Here is a 20546-nt window from a genome sequence, read left to right on the forward strand (position 1 = left end):
ATCCAAAGGTAGAACTTGAATTACCTTAACTAGGGATACTATGTTCCTTAGATGAACATTCCTAAATATCACTTCTCTCAGAAGACCTTTATAAGAACAGAAAAGGAGATTCTGAGTTCATATTCTTGACAAAGGCCTGGAGAGTTAGGATTATGCATTGCTGATTGAGGGAAGATTAATTTACTTTGTTACACCAAAGAGGCAATTGACACTATCGATACTTTATCAAAACTGAGGAGCTGGAGGAAACTTTACTTTTAAATAACATAAAACCCCATGAGATTATTATTTTAGATTAGTGCACTTTGACTCCTTATTAGCTCCTGTGTAGTTTGTATTATTATGTCTCATAGTTTGCTGGATTCTATAATGTATCTCAATAGGTGCATAAATGCACCATAGGTTAATATTTATTCCAATAAAAGCTTCTATCCGTGATGTGCCAAATCTCCTTTTCATATTCCTTAAAGAAATCTTGGTACATACGATCATTTTCTATTAATTATAGTCTAATTTTAAACCTTTGTCTAGTGTAAAACTTCAATAGTGAATCTGATATAAATACAATCACCTCCTTTTCCCCTTAACGCAAGCATAAACTATGACACTGGCTGCTTGAAGTAGAGAAGTTGGAAGGAGGTCTGGCTCCTCCTCCTCAGCACTTATTTCTTCTAGCTTGGGGTCAGACAGAGGAGATAGGGTAGTAGAGATTTTACATAATCAGCTATGTGTCGGTGTGGGAAAGTGTCCCTGGTCTTTCTCTGGTTCAATCCAGTTATGTCTACTGCTAATAGATTCTGTTATTGAGAATTCTTTGCTGATGATGTGCTTGGCTTTCTTTGGATGGTGTTCAGCTTTATCCGAGCCTACCAATCACTGAGGAATCCCTCAGGGAAAAGTAACCATGTCCACTTTGGGCTTTGACACTGGTTCTGCTCCTGACTCCCTCGCCTCACTGAGCAGCTATCTTGCCCCTTTCCTTTCCTCTGTGCTGCTTCAAATATAGTCAAGGTAACCACTGACATCATCTTCTGAACCCTCCAAGAGCCACAGAACACCAACATTGGATAGAGGGGGCTATGTATTCCCTCTCAGGAACAAACTCCAGTCCCTTACTTCCCTGTTAATGTGAGCTAATGCAGTGAGCTCCTCCTCTTCAAAAATCTGAAGACTAGAAGTGAGCAGCTGTCTTTGGTTCACATGTGGTGCTTAAACATCAGATGGCAAATGCTTAACTTCCCCAAGAAGACTTTCACAACAGGGCTCTACCATAGCAGCTCCAGGTGGACCTCTCTTGCTTCTTGCAGACACACACAAACATTCTTTACACATGATTCTCCCAATGGGCAGCCATAATTTGGCTTCAGGAAGAGAAGAGAATAATCTCTCTTCTTCCCTTGGGAAGAGGAGAAACCTTTTCCTCTGAGGTCTGTGATCTTCAGGAGTTACTGGCTCTTACCACTCTTCTCCCTCGTTTTCTCCTTATACATATGAGGAGTTGAGTCCTGGTTTTTGTTAGGACAGCAGGTTATTTTACCTCACAGTGTGCCTACCCTTGGTGGAGGGTAGTGACTGACCCCAATTTTTGGCATCTCTTCGGAGGTTTTCATACGAAGGGTATTACTTAGTTCTTCTTTTCAATTATAAGCAACAGAAAAAGTCCTACTCAACAATATAAAATCTTGTTTACAAATATATCTAGTATGTCCCCTAATTTCTATAATATTTTATACTTCTTGAGTTATTTTTTATCAAAATGCTCCATCATTTTTGTTGATTCATTGAATATATCTATTAATCCAAAATTATTTGCCTACTCCTACCTCATTTCCAAATATAGATGTCACTTCACTTTACCACCACATGGGCCTTCTGTTTGCTCTTGAACACCTGAATTCAGATCTGCCTCATGGCCTTTATACTTGCTGTTCCCACTTTCTAGAATTTTCTTCTCATTGATTTTCCTAGCACTTACTCTCTCACTTTACTCATATCTATGCTCAAATATCATCTCCTCAAAAAAGTTCTGACCATTCCATCTGAAACAGTCTGTCCCATTAATATCCCCCCATCACTCTTCATCCCATTAGCCTGCCTTTTCTTCAAAGTACTTATTAATTGTTAAAATTATTTATACATGTGTTTGTTTCTTTTTTATTGTCAATTTCCTTCATTAGAATGAAAGCCCTTAAGCTGAAATCTTTATCTTGTTCTCTTTGACTCTATCCCTAGGACCTACAGAGCACCTGAAACATAAGCACTCAAATACTTGTTGGACAACTAGGGCACCTACCAGGCACCGGTAGGGGACCATGGACACTTAAAGGGATGGGAGGAGCCTCCAGTGACTGGCTTGTGGGATCTTGGTTCCCAGGCTGGAGGTCAGGCTTGAGCTCCTGTGGTGAGAGTCTGAGTCCAAACTGCTGGACTAACAGAGAACCTCAGATCCCAGGAAATATCAACTGGATCTCCTGGAGGTCCTCATCTCAACACCAAGACCCAGCTCTATCCAACTGCCTACAAACTCCAGTGGTGGACGTCTCAGGCCAAACAACCAGTAAGACAGGAATACAGCACCACCCATTAAAAAAAAAAATGAAAGGACAAAAAAATTTGTTACAGGTGAAGGAGCAAGGTAAAAACATATAAGACCAAATAAATGAAGATGAAATAGGCAAACTACCTGAAAAAGAATTCAGAGTAATGATAGTAGAGATGATCCAAAATCTCAGAAAAAGAATGGAGAAAATACAAGAAACATTTAACAAGGATCTAGAAGAACTAAAGAGCAAACAAACAGTGATGAACAACACAATTGCTGAAATTAAAAATATTCTGGAAGGAATCAATAACAGAGTAACTGAGGCACAAGAACAGATAAGTGACCTGGAAGATAAAATGGTGGAAATAACTGCCAGGGAGCAGAAAAAAGAAAAAAGAATGAAAAGAATTGAGGACAGTCTCAGAGACCTCTGGTACAACATTAAACACACCAACATTCGAATTATAGGGGTACCAGAGGAAGAAGAGAAAAAGAAAGGGTCTGAGAAGATATTTGAAGAGATTGTAGTTGAAAACTTCCCTAACATGGGAAAGAAAATAATCAAGTCCAGGAAGCACAGAGAGTACCACACAGAATAAACCCAAAGAAAAACATGCCAAGGCACATGTTAACCAAACTATCAAAAATTAAATACAAAGAAAAAATATTGAAAGCAACAAGGGAAAAGCAACAAATAACACACAAGGGAATCCCCATAAGGTTAACAGCTGATCTTTCAGCAGAAACTCTGCAAGCCAGAAGGGAGTGGCAGGGCATATTTAAAGTGATGAAAAGGAAAAAGCTACAACCAAGATTACTCTACCCAACAAGGATTTCATTCAGATTTGACAGAGAAATTAAAACCTTTACAGATAAGCAAAAGCTAAGAGAATTCAGCACCACCAAACCAGCTTTACAACAAATGCTAAAGAAATTTCTCTAGACAGGAAACACAAGAGAAGGAAAAGACCTACAATAACAAGCCCAAAACAATTAAGAAAATGGTAATAGGAACATATATATGAATAATTAAATGCTCCAACCAAAAGACATAGACTGGCTGAATGGATACAAAAACAACAGCGTACATATGCTGTCTACAAGAGACCCATTTCAGACCTAGGGACATATACAGACTAAAAGTGAGGGGATGGAAAAAGATATTCCATGCAAATGGAAATCAAAAGAAAGCTGGAGTAGCAATTCTCATATCACATAAAATAGACTTTAAAATAAAGACTATTAAAAGAGACAAAAAGGACACTACATAATGATCAAGGGATCAATCCAAGAAGAAGATATAACAATTATAAATATATATGCACCCAACATAAGAGCACCTCAATACATAAGGCAAATGCTAACAGACATAAAAGGGGAAATCGACAGTAACACAATCATAGTAGGGGACTTTAACACCCCACTTTCACCAGTGGACAGATCATCCAAAATGAAAATAAATAAGGAAACACAAGCTTTAAATGATACATTAAACAAGATGGACTTAATTGATATTTATAGGACATTCCATCCAAAACCAACAGAATACACTTTCTTCTCAAGTGTTCATGGAACATTCTCCAGGATAGAGCATATCTTGGGTCACAGATCAAGCCTTGGTAAATTAAGAAAATTGAAATCATATCAAGTGTCTTTTCCGACACCAATGCTATGAGACTAGATATCAATTACAGGAAAAAAAAACTGTAAGAAATAAAAAAAATGGAGAGTAAACAACAGGCTACTAAATAACCAAGAGATCCCTGAAGAAATCAAAGAGGAAATCAAAAAATACCTAAAAACAAATGACAACAAAAACACGATGATCCAAAACCTATGGAATGCAGCAAATGCAGTTCTAAGAGGGAAGTTTATAGCAATACAATCCTACCTCAAGAAACAAGAAAAATCTCAAATAAACAACTTAACCTTACACCTAAAGCAAGTAGAGAAAGAAGAACAAAAAAACCCAAAGTTAGCAGAAGGAAAGAAATCATAAAGATCAGATCAGAAAGAAATGAAAAAAGAAATGAAAGAAACAATAGCAAAGATCAATAAAACTAAAAGCTGGTTCTTTGAGAAGATAAAATTAGCCAGACTAATTTTAGCCTAAGAGAAAACGGGAGAAGACTCAAATCAACAGAATTAGAAATGAAAAAGGAGAAGTAACAACTTACACTGCAGAAATACAAAAGATCATGAGAGATTACTACAAGCAACTATATGCCAATAAAATGGACAACCTGGAAGAAATGGACAAATTCTTAGAAAACCACAACTTCCAAGACTGAGCTAGGAAGAACCAGAAAATATAAACAGAGCAATCACAAGCACTGAAATTGAAACTGTGATTAAAAATCTTCAAATAAACAAAAGCCCAGGATCAGATGGCTTCACAGGTGAATTCTATCAAACATTTAGAGACAAACTAACACCTATTCTTCTCAAACTCTTCCAAAATATAGCAGAGGGAGGAACACTCCAAAACTCATTCTACGAGGCCACCATCCCCGATACCAAAAACAGACAAAGATGTCACAAAAAAAGAAAACTACAGGCCAATATCTATGATGAACATAGATGCACAAATCCTCAACAAAATACTAGCAAACAGAATCCAGGAGCACATTAAAAGGATCATACACCATGATCAAGTGGGGTTTATCTCAGGAATGCAAGGATTCTTCAATATATGCAAATCAATCAATGTGATACACCATGTTAATAAATTGAAGGATAAAAACCATCTGATAATCTCAATAGATGCAGAGAAAGGTTTTGACAAAATTCAACACCCATTTATTATTAAAAAAACCCTCTAGAAAATGGGCACAGAGAGAACCTAACTCAACATAATAAAGGCCATATATAACAAACCCACAGCCAACATCATTCTCAATAGTGAAAAACTGAAACCATCTCCTCTAAGATCAGGAACAAGACAAGGTTGCCCACTCTCACCACTCTTATGCAACATAGTTTAGGAAGTTTTAGCCACAGCAATCAGAGAAGAAAAAGAAATAAAAGGAATCCAAATCGGAAAAGAAGAAGTAAAACTGTCACTGTTTGCAGATGACATGATACTATACATAAAGAATCCTAAGGATGCTACCAGAAAACTACTAGAGCTAATCAATGTATTTGGTAGAGTAGCAGCATACAAAATTAATCCACAGAAATCTCTTGCATTCCTATACACTAATGATGAAGAATCTGAAAGAGAAATTAAGAAAACACTCCCATTTACCATTGCAACAAAAAGAATAAAATACCGAGGAATGAACCTACCTAAGGAGACAAAAGACCAGTATGCAGAAAACTTTAACACACTGATGAAAGAAATTAAAGATGATGCAAACAGATGGAGAGCTATACCATGTTTTTGGATTGGAAGAATCAACATTGTAAAAATGACTATACTACCCAAAGCAATCTACAGATTCAATGCAATCCCTATCAAGCTACCAATGGCATTTTTCACAGAACTAGAACAAAATATTTCAAAATTTGTATGGAAACACAAAAGACCCTGAATAGCCAAAGCAATCCTGAGAAAGAAAAACGGAGATAGAGGAATCAGGCTCCCAGACTTCAGACTATACTACAAAGCTACAGTAATCAAGACAGTATGGTACTGGCACAAAAACAGAAATATAGATCAATGGAACAGGATAGAAAGCCCAGAGATAAACCCACGCACATATGGTCACCTTATCTTTGATAAAGGAGGCAAGAGTATACAATGGAGAAAAGACAGCCCCTTCAATAAGTGGTGCTGGGAAAACTGGACAGCTACATGTAAAAGAATGAAATTAGAACACTTCCTAACATCATATACAAAAATAAACTCAAAATGGATTAAAGACCTAAATGTAAGTCCAGACACTATAAAACTCAGAGGAAAACATAGGCAAAGCACTCTATGACATAAATCACAGCAAGATCCTTTTTAACCCACCTCCTAGTGACAAATCGGACCTAATAAAACTTAAAAGCTTTTGCACAAGAAAGGAAACCATAAAAAAGATGAAAAGAAACCCTCAGAATGGGAGAAAATATTTGCAAATGAAACAACTGACAAAGGATTAATCTCCAAAATATACAAGCAGCTCTTGCAGCTCAATATCAAAAAAACAAACAACCCAATCCAAAAATGAGCAGAAATCTAAATAGACATTTCTCCAAACAAGATATACAGATTTCCAAGAAACACATGAAGAGATGCTCAACATCACTTATCATTAGAGAAATGCAAATCAAAACTACAATGGGATATCACCTCACACTAATCAGAATGGCCATCATCAAAAAAAATCTACAAACAATAAATGATGGAGAGAGTGTGGAGAAAAGGGAACCCTCTTGCACTGTTGGTGGGAATGTAAATTGATACGGCCACTATGGAGAACAGTATGGAGGCTCCTTAAGAAAATAAAAATAGAACTGCCATACAATCCAGCAATCCCACTACTGGGCATATACCCTGAGAAAAGCATAATTCAAAAAGAGTCATGTACCACAATGTTCATTGCAGCTCTATTTCCAATAGCCAGGACATGGAAGCCACCTAAGTGACACAAAGCCACTTTGTGTCACAGTGGGAGACAGTGGGAGACTACTGGTATAATTAGGGAGCAGGCCCACACACTCAAGTAAAAATAGTAACAGGTAACACTTATGGAGTGTTTACCTGTGCCATAGCCTCTTCTAAGGACTTCACACATTCATTGATTTAATCTTCACAACAACCCTATAAAATAGGCATTATTACCATCTCCATTTTTCAGACAAGGGTACTGAGATACAAAGATTTATGTAATTTTTTGAAATTGTATTTTATTATGATAAGAACACTTAATGTGAGATCTTACCTCTTAATAAATTTTTAAATGTCTAATACATTATTGTTTACTATAGGTACAATATTGTACAGCACATCTCTAGAGACTATTCATCTGTTTAACTGAAACTTTATGCTCATTGATTAGTAACTTCTTATCTCCCCCAGCCCCTGGAAAGCACTATTCTCTTTGATTCTATGAATTTGACTATTTTAGATTCCTCATATAATTGGAATAATAAAGTATTTGTCTTTCTGTGACTGAATTATTTCACTTAGCATCATGTCCTTAAGGTTCACCCATGCTGTCACACATTTCAGAATTTCCTTCTTTTTTAAGGGTGAATAGTATTCAGTTGTATTTATATACCACTTTTTCTTTGCCCATTCATCTGACTATGGACACTTAGGTTGTTTCCACGTCTTGGTTACTGTGAATAGTGCTGCAATGAATATGAGAGTGCTGATATCTCTTTGGGACCCTGATTTTAATTCTTTTGAATAAATACCCAGAAATGGGATTGCTGGGTCATATGGTAGTTTTATTTTTAATGTTTTGAGGAACCTCATACTTTTCTACATAGCAGCTGTAACATTTTGCATTCCCACAACAGTGCACAGAGCTCCAATTTACTCACATTCTAACCAATGTCTTTTTCTCTTGTAATAGCCATCCAGGCAGGTGTGAGGTAATATCTCATTGTGGTTTTGATTTGCTTTTCCCTGATGATTAATGATGTTTTTATCTTGTATATCTGTTGGCCATTTGTATGTCTTTAGAGAAATGTGTATCAAATACTTAGCCCATTTTTATAATCAGGTTACTAGTATTTTTGCTTTTGAGTTGTAGGAGTTCCTTATGTATTTTGAAGGTTAACCCTGTATCAGATAAATGGTTTGAAAATATTTTCTCTCATGTTTTTTAACTCTGTTGATTGTTTCTTCTGCTGTGCAAAAGTTTTTTAGCTTGATGTAGTCCCACTTGCTTATTTTTGGTTGTGTTGACAGAACTTATGTAACTTAACCTAGGTGACACACTGGTGTCTAATCTTGGATTTGAGCCAAATGAGTCTAGTTCTAGTTTATAGGCTGAGTTAACTACCATAATTTAATAGTGCACTTTTACCTTCTAGATTGGTGGTTTTCCACCTTTAAATTATGTTTGATAAGTCATTAAATTCAAGACCAAAAGTATTGCCATTTTTGAATCTATAAATCTAATCATAAGGAGAATATATATATATATATATATATATATACACACACATATACATATACATATATATGTAAATTATCTAAATTGCCTTAGAGGAGGAGTTCACTATTCAACATCCAAAGATACAAAGTCTTAGTTGGTTTCTTTTTAAAATTTACCTATAGTTTTTTGTAAGCCTCATTCTAAAAAAGAGATAGGAGTAGATATTTAACAATATTAATAATTTGATGGATGATAGTATAGAAGATATTTTCTAATACTAGAAGTGTCCAAATTAAATGAGGTTAAGTGATGCTAAATTAATTGAACTTGAACTGTGGAACCTAGAATAGCTATTTAAACAAGTTCTAGCAGGTTGTGTTTGGCACATATGTCTCTGTTTGGAAGTTACAAATGATTTTGATTACAGTGAAGGGAAAGGTTAACTGATACTGCAGTCTCTTTTAAGGAAATAACTTTATTTTATTCATCTTTTATTCTGCAAAGCATCTAGCACAGTGCCTAGTACAGCAGGATCACTCAAAAGCATTTGCAAAATTACCAGAAATATTGTTGTAAAATACGATGTTCTGCTTGTTTAAAACTGGCCCTAAGTGAACAACTCTTGGTTTTTCTCTAAGATCACAAACAAGGCTATTTTGGTCTCTGAAAGCCACAACTTCCTGTCACCATCCCAAATCTTAATTTATTACAGTAATATGTTTTCCTACGTATTAGTGGCTCTGTTTGGGCCTAATAAAGTTATAACAAAATACACAAGTGATAATGAGATCTGCCCTCTGTGTGGAATATGTGGAAGTATGAGATACAAATTATTAAAAATAGAACACCTGAACAGGCTGTCAGAACTGCTATGCCATTTTTTCATTGTCTAAAAAAGATTTAAGGGGGAACATCCAGTATCAAGAGTCACTCTACAGCATTTTTGTGTCTGATATATACCTGAAATGGAAGAGAAAGGAGGGCTAACAGTGGAAAAGAAAAAGTCCAAATATAGAACAGTCTTTTGCTTAAGTAACTTGAGGTGCAGGACTATACATCTGTAGAAGAGCATGGAAAGGGTAGGCACAGGCCTTTCTTCATTTGTTTTCTCATTCGACTCCATTCCGCAGCCCTTAACTGCATGGACAAGGCCTATCCCTCTATCTCCGCCTTAGAGGAGTTCACCATTGCTTGGGTGTGTTTGTTTCTGAATTACTCAGTGGGAAATCAGTCTCACATCTTATTCACCTAATCAAGATGATTTCAGAACAAATGCCAACGTCACCACCACTACCTCATTCTTTTGTTGGGAAACAAGAAAGAAAAAATAAACAAAATTTTTGAATACCGAGAGAGTATAGTCTTAAAGATAGAGTAATCAAAATAATCAGTTGACTATGAAAATTAAACTAAATTTTAATCCATTTAATACACATATTTCTTTAAAACATTTATTATATTTAAATACTATACAGAGTTCTGAGGTTAGAAGGTAGAATGATTAATTGCTTTTTGCAAGCAGGAAGGCATAGGAGGAGAGGCAGATAGGGATGGAAGCTCCACCTGTGTTATGAAACAAAGGGTTAAGGAGAAAGAGAGAATGGAGCAACTGATTCTGCTTGGCAGAGATTTTATAGAAGGCCAAAGACTCACCAGTGATTAAGATTTCACCAAGATATAAAAAAAATTCATTCCGGGAAGAAGAAACAGCACGAGTAAATAGTACTGAGACTTGAATAAAATACACAATACACTTGTAAGATGTTGACAAAAAAAATTCAGTCTGAAAGGAATACAATTGTTTTTTTCTAATTTCTCCCCGTAAGTAATCAAAGTCTTTGTGCTAGTCCCTTCTTGCTGGATCAGTGTAATAAGCAACCCTGGAAACAATTTCCCATACTGAATGCCACTTTTGACTATCCCTTTACTTCTAAGAAACCATTCTGTGTGGTTGAACCAGAGTAAGTTTTCATTCAAATAGAGAAAATTACCACCAAGCTACTCCTTCCTTGTCTCCCCTCTCGTTATACTGCATCACATTCTTGGAAGACATTCCTGAGCCCCTTAAGGAGCCCTGCTCTGAGCTTCATAGGATGCTATACTTCATGTTATGTGCACTTCTCAGCCCATTTTATAATTGTCTGTATATTCCTGTGTCCCTAATGACAGTGAACTGTGTCTTTTCTTTTAACTACACTATTCCCAAGGCCTAGCTAAGTGCCAGACACATAGTTGGCACTCAATAAAGATCTGTTAAATGAACACATATCTTCAACCTTGTGTTTTTGTGGGTCCAAGATCTTCCTGCAGGATACTGGGCCAGACCTGGTCAAGATGAGTCAGTAGGGCTGACAACCAAGGATTAGTCCCTAGGGTAGGGTACACTAACTGAGGAGGTCTGCAGTGGAGAAAAGTAAGAACACTGAATTCCGAAGTCCTTAAAAAGAATGGGGTTTCAAAGTCAAGGAAACAAAGTCAGAAGGAAGAATCAGGGTCTGAAATGCAAAAAAGCCTGCGCCTCTCAAAACGCTGTGCCTCTCAAACTGGGGACCTTGTGTTCACAGGGGTATTTGTCAGGGTGCCTCGGAAGACAGGAAGCCATAAGACCAACATGGACCATCTCCCTACAGTATCAAATTTATTAAACCGTGAGTAATTTAGAACATTCTATTTCTAATAAACATAGACTAAAATGCACATTTTCACGGATTTTAAAAGTAAAAATGAAATTTCAAAAGAACTCTGTGCTTTCAAGTGAGCCACTTTATTTTGATACCAAGTTCCTAGAGTCATGTGCTTTTCCTCTTGATGTTGGGGATACTGCAGCACAAATTTCTGAGAAGGATAGGCAGGCTAAGAAGCTGAGCAAAACCAAACTTTCAAAGAAATACATTGGGCACAATTTGAGAAGTATCTCAAGCACCTGGTAAAAACAATATTGGGCTATCCTTAGCTTAATCGTACTGATTTGCATAAAGGTGAATTCTATGGATTAAAGAAAATAAGTAGGTGACTAGATCCTAACATCTTTTTAACTAAAATCAACTTTTTTCTTATTACAAAAAAATGCATGGGGCTTCCCTGGTGGAGCAGTGGTTGAGAGTCCGCCTGCCGATGCAGGGGATACGGGTTCGTGCCCCGGTCCGGGAAGATCCCACATGCCGCGGAGCGGCTGGGCCCGTGAGCCATGGCTGCTGAGCCTGCGCGTCCGGAGCCTGTGCTCCGCCACGGGAGAGGCCACAACAGTGAGAGGCCCGCGTACTGTAAAAAAAAAAAAAAAAAAAAAAATGCATGAAACAAGATTTGTCACAAGTTGATAATTGTTGAAGCTAGGTGATGGATACCTGAGGGTTCATTATACTATTTCATTTATTTTTGGATTGACTTAAAATTTTCCATACTAAAAGGTTAAAGAGACAACAACAATGCATACTTAGTGATAGAAGACTATTACATGCAGGTAAGGAAAAGGAAAACATGTAAAAGAAATGTAATTCCATTGCCCAATGCTATCATACTGTGGGATTAATTTTCTATTCTATTCAAAGATAGACATTAGATAGATATTTTTAAAACTGTATTTGACTCTCCAAATGCATTTCACCTATACTCCATTGAATGGCAATACTCTGGTTTGGGAAATTGATATTAGCTCAGTGAGTAAGCCTGACTAGTCTAAAGAGAGTCACATTCCCTTTGCCAACTATGAGCTTAGAAATCTGAATATGATGCAATTCTAGCCAATGATAAATGAGGAGGTGGTTGCTAGAGACTTCTAAAAAGGTTCCTCTTCAGTCTTTACAGCAAGTGATAGCCATTCTCTTCTTCTCCTTCTGAGTGTTAATGAGGAATCAAGTAGTTATACCAAATGGCACCTGGAATCCATCTTACAATTATTTGGGGAACTAGCTGGAGGATAAAGCAGATATTTTGAGTGATAGAGCAAAGAGAAACAAGCTCTGCCTATCGTGGTTTCCTTGATAACATTGTTAGGTTACTGAATCAACCAACTGTAAAGCCTGCCCTGTCTCTGGACTAGATCAATTGGATTAACACATCTAATAATTATAATAATAAATACATCATTTTAAATTCATTTTGAGTTGGATGTTCTGTTACTTGCTGCCAAAACTATCCTAACTCACACATTCAGTTTAGTCTTTTTGTCTACTTAAGTATATATATCATGAACATCTGCCCATGTCAACAAATTCATTTCTACAGCATCATTTTGAATACCCATACAGTATTCTATTGTGCACTTATACCCTTCCAACATCTCCAAAGTTTAATTGCAATCTTCTTGTACTATCAAATGCATGAAGTTCTTTATCAATGAATCCATTAAGGACATGATCTAAATATCAGTACCCTTTCTGAAGGCAGGACTACCCCTCCATTGAATGACCACTATAATAAGATAGCAACAATGTTCAAAACCATTGTATCTAAGTTCAAGATTTGACACCAAGTTAGCAGTTCTTTCTTATGAATCCATGGGAAGTTTTACATGGTACTGTCTTCTTTTCCACTCTTAATCAGGGAAAAGGTTACTATAACCCAATACTAGAACAATTTTGCCACCTCATATAGGATGCTATGCAAAGTTCCTTCTCACTGAGCTGCAGGAAAAGGTAGGGCTCAGTGTCAAGAGATTTGTTATGACTGTCTTCCTGGTATACTCATGCATCATTCAGAAGGGTCAGAAAATAGTGACCTCTTAAGAAACTCTGCTTATTGTAGGGAAAGACAGGTATTAAGAAGGTCCCATTTAGGGTTTTTTAAGCTTGATATGTCATGTTAACCAATTATTCTTTGACTGGTTGCAATCTTTTCGAAAAGAATATTGTATTATGACATTAGGATTAGGATTATCTAAAGAGACTAGACAATAATTTCTCTTTTAACCCTAACATTCTTATTCATTATTAAGGACTCCTAGTATGGGTGAAGAAAATGTGAAAAGGGGCAATAGTTTAAATATGAATAGTCACTTCAATTGTCATATCAAATACCATATCATGATAAAAAGAACATGATTAAACCATAAATATTGCAAATATTGGTGTTCTACTAAATTTGAATGCATCTGTGCTACTTCCCCGGTTACTTGCCTTAATTTAAGGTGAGTGTTGTCAAAATCTCAATTACTGGGCTTCCCTGGTGGCGCAGCAGTTGGGAGTCTGCCTGCCGATACAGGGGACGTGGGTTTGTGCCCCGGTCCGGGAGAATCCCACATGCCGCGGGCCCATGAGCCATGGCCACTGAGCCTGCATGTCCAGAGCCTGTGCTCTGCAACGGGAGAGGCCACAGCAGTGGGAGGCCCACATACCGCCAAAACAAAACAAAACAAAACAAAAAAATCTCAATTACTCGTATCATTTTGGATTTCATGCACAGGCAGGTATTTTTTTCTTATTTTTTATAAATTTATTTATTTATTTTTGGCTGTGTTGGGTCTTCATTGCTGCACGTGGGCTTTCTGTAGTTGCAGCGAGCTGGGGCTACTCTTCATTGCGGTGCGCGGGCTTCTCATTGCAGTGGCTTCTCGTTGCGGAGCATGGGCTCTAGGCATGCAGGCTTCAGTAGTTGCAGTGCATGAGCTCACTAGTTGTGGCTTGTGGGCTCTAGAGTGCAGGTTCAGTAGTTGTGGCACACGGGCTTAGTTGCTCTGTGGCATGTGGGATCTTCCCAGACCAGGGCTCGAACCCCTGTCCCTGCATTGTCAGGTGGATTCTCAACCACTGTGCCACCAGGGAAGTCCCAGAAAGGTAAATTTATGTCCTATCATACTCTTTTGTTCTAATAAAAGTCTTGCTGAATTAGCAAGTGTCCTAATCCAGATTATTTTATGAATATAAGATTAAAAGAAAAATTATTGGCATAAAATAGAACCATAGTGGATATTCACTACAATCTATTCTTCCATTGCTTAGCACATATCCAGAGACATGCTTATACCTCTAAAAATGTCTTCACCAAGCGTAACTCATGTGCCACCAAAAACACCCACCTCCTGCCCATTGGGAAACTACATAAAGTCATTCTTTTAGACCTTCCCTCATACAATGTTTTGAGCTCAGTGTTCTTCAAGTCCAAGCTTTCTGTACAATATCCTTCAGTACAGCTGACTCTACTGTGAAGTTTCAAAATATCGGTCATGGATTAGACAATGAACTCACTCTTCTTCAATCAGGGTCCCAAGAAGAAATAGATGGCACAACTAAATAGATTATTTTCAGGGAGGATTGTTTATAAAGAGACTATTTTCTAAGGTGTGGATGTGGGGGAATTATAAGGTATAATGTAGGAACCCGAGGTTTTGTAGCAGCTAATCTGTAGCTCCTAGGCCAGAAGTCAAAGGAGAGAAAGAGTCACATAGAGTGATTTGGCTTGAGATGAGCAGTGACCTTCAGTTGAGGGACACAGAAGGCAGACTTGCAGGGAGGGAGCCAGGAGGTAAGTACCCTTACCTCATCCTTTCCCAAGTCCCTGATCTACTGCTCCTATGCCTCCCTATTGGCTGAAACTAAATGGAAGTCAGAAGTTGTAAGAATCTATTAATGTTGTCTAAACAGGTCTGCCTCCCAGGACAAAGGTAGAATAAGAATAAGGCATAGAGAAGAATAAGAATAAGGTAGAGAGGGGTGAAGGATAGACAGTGGATTCAGAAGGGCAAATAAAAACACACCAAAGACAGAGTACCTATAATAAAATATCTTATTTTAAAAGAAGGGGGGGGAAATGATCTTTTGTTAAGAGCATGTACTATAAAATGTCATTAACTTGCTTTCTTGGAAGTAGAGGAAACATTCTTGATGAGCCATTCTGCACCTTGGAGCTCCCTTGTTCACCACTGTTTCTCCAATGCCTGATCTAATAGTTATTACCTACGAGGCATTTGGTACTATCATTATTGAATACATGAGTCAAACTCCGAATCGGTCTTTCTATATCTGATCTTGTTCTCATGAAGTACATTATCCCACCTCTTACTAGGATGATCATTCTCAAATGCCAATCTCACCATGTCACTCTCTTGCTAAAATTTCTTCAATTACTATTTACCATTTGAAGAATAAATTTAAAATTTATTAGCATAATATCTAATGCCTTTCCCCTGCCTGCCTCTTCAGCCACATCATTGGTCATGGCATACTTTGCACTCTGATCTACCTTCCCTTTAATCAACATATCTTTATAAATGCTCTGCTTTTGATTAAGATCTCTTTTCCCTTTCTTAGTCTGGCTGAACTACTCATCCCTCAGCAGTTAATTCATCTTTCACCTTTTCTAGGTAGGTGTTCTCCATCAGTCTAGATTAGATGTCCTTCCTAATCTGTACTTTCCTTAGCTATAGCACCTATTATGTTGTATTAGCATTTTTAATATATGTTTTATTGTTTTTATTATTAAAAAATGATACTGATCCACTGTGAAAATTTCAAAAAAATATAGAAAACCAGTTTAAAGAGAATCAAATTAGTCAAATCTGTTACTATCCCAGATATTCACTTTGTGTCCACAAGTGAACACATTTTGCTATATATCCTCCTCCCTATGTGTGTTTGTGCCCCTTCTTACTTTCCACAATGCGGGCAATTATCTTTTTTAAACTATAGATTATTCAAACCTTTCCTCTCCTTAATAGTCTTTTAAAATTTCATATTGCCTTTAGGGAAAGAGTTTATGCCCTTACTATAACCTGTAAAGCCAGGAAAGATCTGGTCACTACTTACCTTTCCATATTTACTATATGCCACTCTCCCCACCTCTTCCTCCTCATGCCACATTGGAGTTCTCACCTTTTTATACATACCATGGTCTGTCCACCTTAGAGTTTGTCATTCTATTCACTCCGCTGTGAACACTTTTACTCCAGCGCTTCATGGAAGTACCTTGTATTTATCATTCAAATCTCACTTTAGAAGTTACATTTTCAGAGAAGTGATTTTCTAATCTACTTTAGCTCTGGAAAAGCTGGTATAGCATTTCTTACATCTACTTCATAGCAGGCATACTACTTGGAATTGTGTTCAGTACCAGTTTCCCCATCACCAAATTTACGAACTCCATATGTATGTCTGTCTTACTCACCTCTGTATTCCCAGTACCTACCATGTACTTGAAGTATTTCAGGTGCTCAGCATTGCTTAGAGGAAAAATAATAGAATATGTAATAAAAATGGGTTTTTATCTATTTTTTATTTAACAATATTTTATGGATATCTTTCCATATCAGTAAATCTAGGTCCAATGTCAATTTTGGTGGTTCATTGTATGTATTTCTCATCTCACATTATTATTATTTTCTCTTTCCCTGTATATTTTCCTAACTAGACTATGATCTTCTTTAACACAGGGACTAGACCCCTTTCTCTATAGCTCCAGTGCCTAGCATGTAGTAGGAATTCAATACATATTACTGAACAAATGAATGAGAAAAATTTACAACCACAGCAATAATGGTTTCCAATTGCTGAGAACTTTCTATAGTGTGCTGAGCACTATACTAAGTTCTTTATATGTTTAGCTCACTTAACACTCACAACAAGTATTAGCCCAATTTACAGATAAAGAAACAGAAGCCTAGAGAAGATAAATAACATACCACAAGTCTCCCGGTTGGTAAATAGCGTAGCTGGATTAGGACACAGGCCGTCTGGCTACAGATCTGAGTCCATAAAGGGAATCAGAAAGAGATTGCTGGATCAGGCTGAGGGGACATTAGCAGTGACTTTCAAAACAGAAGATCTGTGAGGCAGAGGTTGTTTTGGGAGTATGCTGAGGACAAAAGTAGGTTTTAAACAATGGTTCAAAAAATCAGAACCACTGTATCAGGGATGAGCATAGGGAACAAATGAGAAATTAGTGAAAGGAATGGCTGAGGATGCAGCAGGGCAGCATTCCCGAGAACCATGGAGGATCGGAGTAAGAGGTCTAAGTAAAAGAGAAGCATGATTGAACTTGGTCTTGTATGTAAGAAAAAGGCATAAGTCCCACCAAACAAGGACTTTCCATGAATACCCATGGAGCCATAATGACAGTGAGTGGTCCCTTCTATAAACCGATCTGAGATTTGAAATCCTTTCCTTTAGGCTAGTTATCAAAATATTCAAGGCACAAGAAATACAAATCCCTAAGAACTTTTTCTGGGAACTCTTTTTGTGTGTTCTCCATTATTCCATATTGTTTGTCAGTTCTTGATATCATACCCATAAAAAGCTAATTCTTCTTACCAGTAGTAGACATTTTATCTAGGGTATGGTATACTTAAGGATTTGAGACAGTTGTCAAATGATAAACGTTTTCATTTTCCTTACTTTGAGAGGTAAAAGATAAAAGCTGTAACAAGGTACTTACTTGGATGTAGAATAATAACTATGAGGATAGATACAATACAAATACAATTTATTTTCTAAAATAAAAGCCTCTTTCAGTCAGTTAATAAAAACTCAGAATACATGCACATGCAGAGTCTATTTCTCACTTGCGTTTGATATGTAAGAACTGAAGAAAACTTAGAAATAAAATTGCACAAATGCAGGAACAAATCAACAGGGTTGAATACAGCTAAACTCTCCATGCCAAATACCTACAGTTAAAAAGAAATGTTTTAATAAGAGATCTAGTCTATTAATAACTTTTAAAATGTTTTTTTTTTTTTTTTTTTTTTTTACGGTACGCGGGCCTCTCACTGTTGTGGTCTCTCCCGTTGCGGAGCACAGGCTCCGGACGCGCAGGCTCAGCGGCCACGGCTCGCGGGCCCAGCCGCTCCGCGGCATGTGGGATCTTCCCGGACCAGGGCACGAACCCACGTCCCCTGCATCGGCAGGCGGACTCTCAACAACTGTGCCACCAGGGAAGCCCAGGGACGATTCTTGATTAGGCTCCAATTATGTTTTCTGGGGAGAACTCCATTATCCAATGTTCTCAACCTCTGGAAGGCTCCTCCTTGTCTGTTATCCTCCTCGACTGCAAATGGACAGATCAGGGCCTGCAGGCGAGAGGGGCAGAGAGGGGTCAGAGGGCTCTGGGGCCTCAGCAAGCAGGGGCAGTGGGGAGCTCCTGGATCCTGATGGGAGTGGGGCCCCTAATGTCGAAACCAAGGAGGGTCAGAGGGCCCCAGGGTGGGAGTGCTGATAATCATAGCCCATTTCATGCATGGGGGAATCCAGAGACCCAGAAATGCCAGAGTGCCCCAGGAGCCTGTAGTCCCCCTGGGGCCGTGGTGGATGGTGGCAGAGGCTCACTCATTCAGGGCCTCTTCCAGGTCCTAGAGGCACCACCTAAGCCTCCTCTAGGTCCTCCTGCACCCGCAGCTCATACTGCCTCTGCAGCTCCTCTGGCAGGGACTGTAGCTCTGCGGATGCAGCACCACCGGCGGGCAGGGCACCGAGCTGAGAGGCAGGCAGGTGCCGGGTCTCCCAGCCCTTTGCTCTTCAAGCAGTCCTGGCTCCAGCTCCACTACCCCCCCACCCCGCCCCCCTACTCACTTGGACAGCCACTCACTTTTGGCAACCAGACACCATATGCCATACCGGTTCTACTTTCACTGGTGCCCTGCCACAGGTTGTTGCTTACATACTGCTACCACTATCAGAGTAGATTCTCCACTAGCTCCCAATGTAAAGTTGAGTGGGTTCAGCAGATTAGTTGAGCCCTGGTCATGTTCCTGCGCCCTAGTTGAAAAGGAAGTTGGGATACAGAGCATATGGACTCTGGGCCTTCTGTCAAAGATGCCTAAGGTGGAGAATTCCCCAAATATACAAAGAGAGTTTGTACTCTGGGCAAAAAGAACAACAAAAGACAAACATTTACTTCAGGCGCTTAGTGAGCTATGCCTGGTAATTTCTGGGTTCCAGGGAAAGAAGTCAATGAAATAGTTCTGCCTCCAAAAAGCTATAAAAGAAAGTATTTTACCTGACTCTATTCAAAGATATAGAAGCCTAGATATCTGACCTCATATGCACAGTATCATTTTTAACCAATAGCTTTTCATGAATATCAGCAGATAGCAACTCCAAAGTTACAAAAATACAGTACATGTGGATGAGTTTCTATGATTTCTCTTTAACTACTGAAGCTCTGTTTCCTGATCTAGCAGAAGCATCACCTGTTTTCATATACAGTCATATCAAACAATTTTAGAAAAAAGGGTCAATGAAATAAAGACTAATGTTATTCATTTTCCATTAAATAGAGACTGGAATTTCAGATGTTTCATAAAAGAATATATTACCTTTTCTACATTATGATATAAAAGAACTGTGGATCTCTGAAGAATATATCTTCCTACAGAGAATAACAAAGGAAATGTCCTTCTCCAGGGTTAAATTAGTAATTAACATTCAGTGAGTTGAATGATTGATCTTCTGAAAGAAAGTACTATAGGTCATTCTCAGTTACCCTGCTTATTGTGGCAATGAACCAGGGAGTTTGTGACTTAGCCTGTTTTGTAGGGATGGATCAAAATCAGAAGCGGAGGAACCAGGTCTCACAGATCCTACCTCTTTGGGGAGCAAATCATGAGGAATGGTAACAATAATCAGCAACCAGAAGACAAATGCTAAGAAAAATAAGCTGGACCTCATAGTTCCAACACAGTCAGATCCCAAAGGGTTAGCTTGTTCATCTGTCTATAGATTTCAAAATAGTCATTTTTGCAACTACAAAATCATTTTGAAATGCAATATGTATAAACATTCACATGAAATAACCAGAAAAGAAAGCATAATTATGATGAAAATAAAGAGGAAACCCATATCACCACCCATTTACAGAGTGAATATAAATCAATTCACCACAATTATCAGTTTCCTTAGGTAATCTTTCTGAACCTATGCCTTCTCAATTCACCTAGTCAAAGAAATAAGTAACCTAACCTTCACTAGTTAGATGAAAAAAACAGCTGAATTGTAATCATCAACTGAGTGATATAATAAGCTTTTTCTTTCTCAAATGGT

Source organism: Stenella coeruleoalba (assembly GCF_951394435.1).
Source record: "Stenella coeruleoalba genome assembly, chromosome: 4".
NCBI classification, from domain to species: Eukaryota; Metazoa; Chordata; class Mammalia; order Artiodactyla; family Delphinidae; genus Stenella; species Stenella coeruleoalba.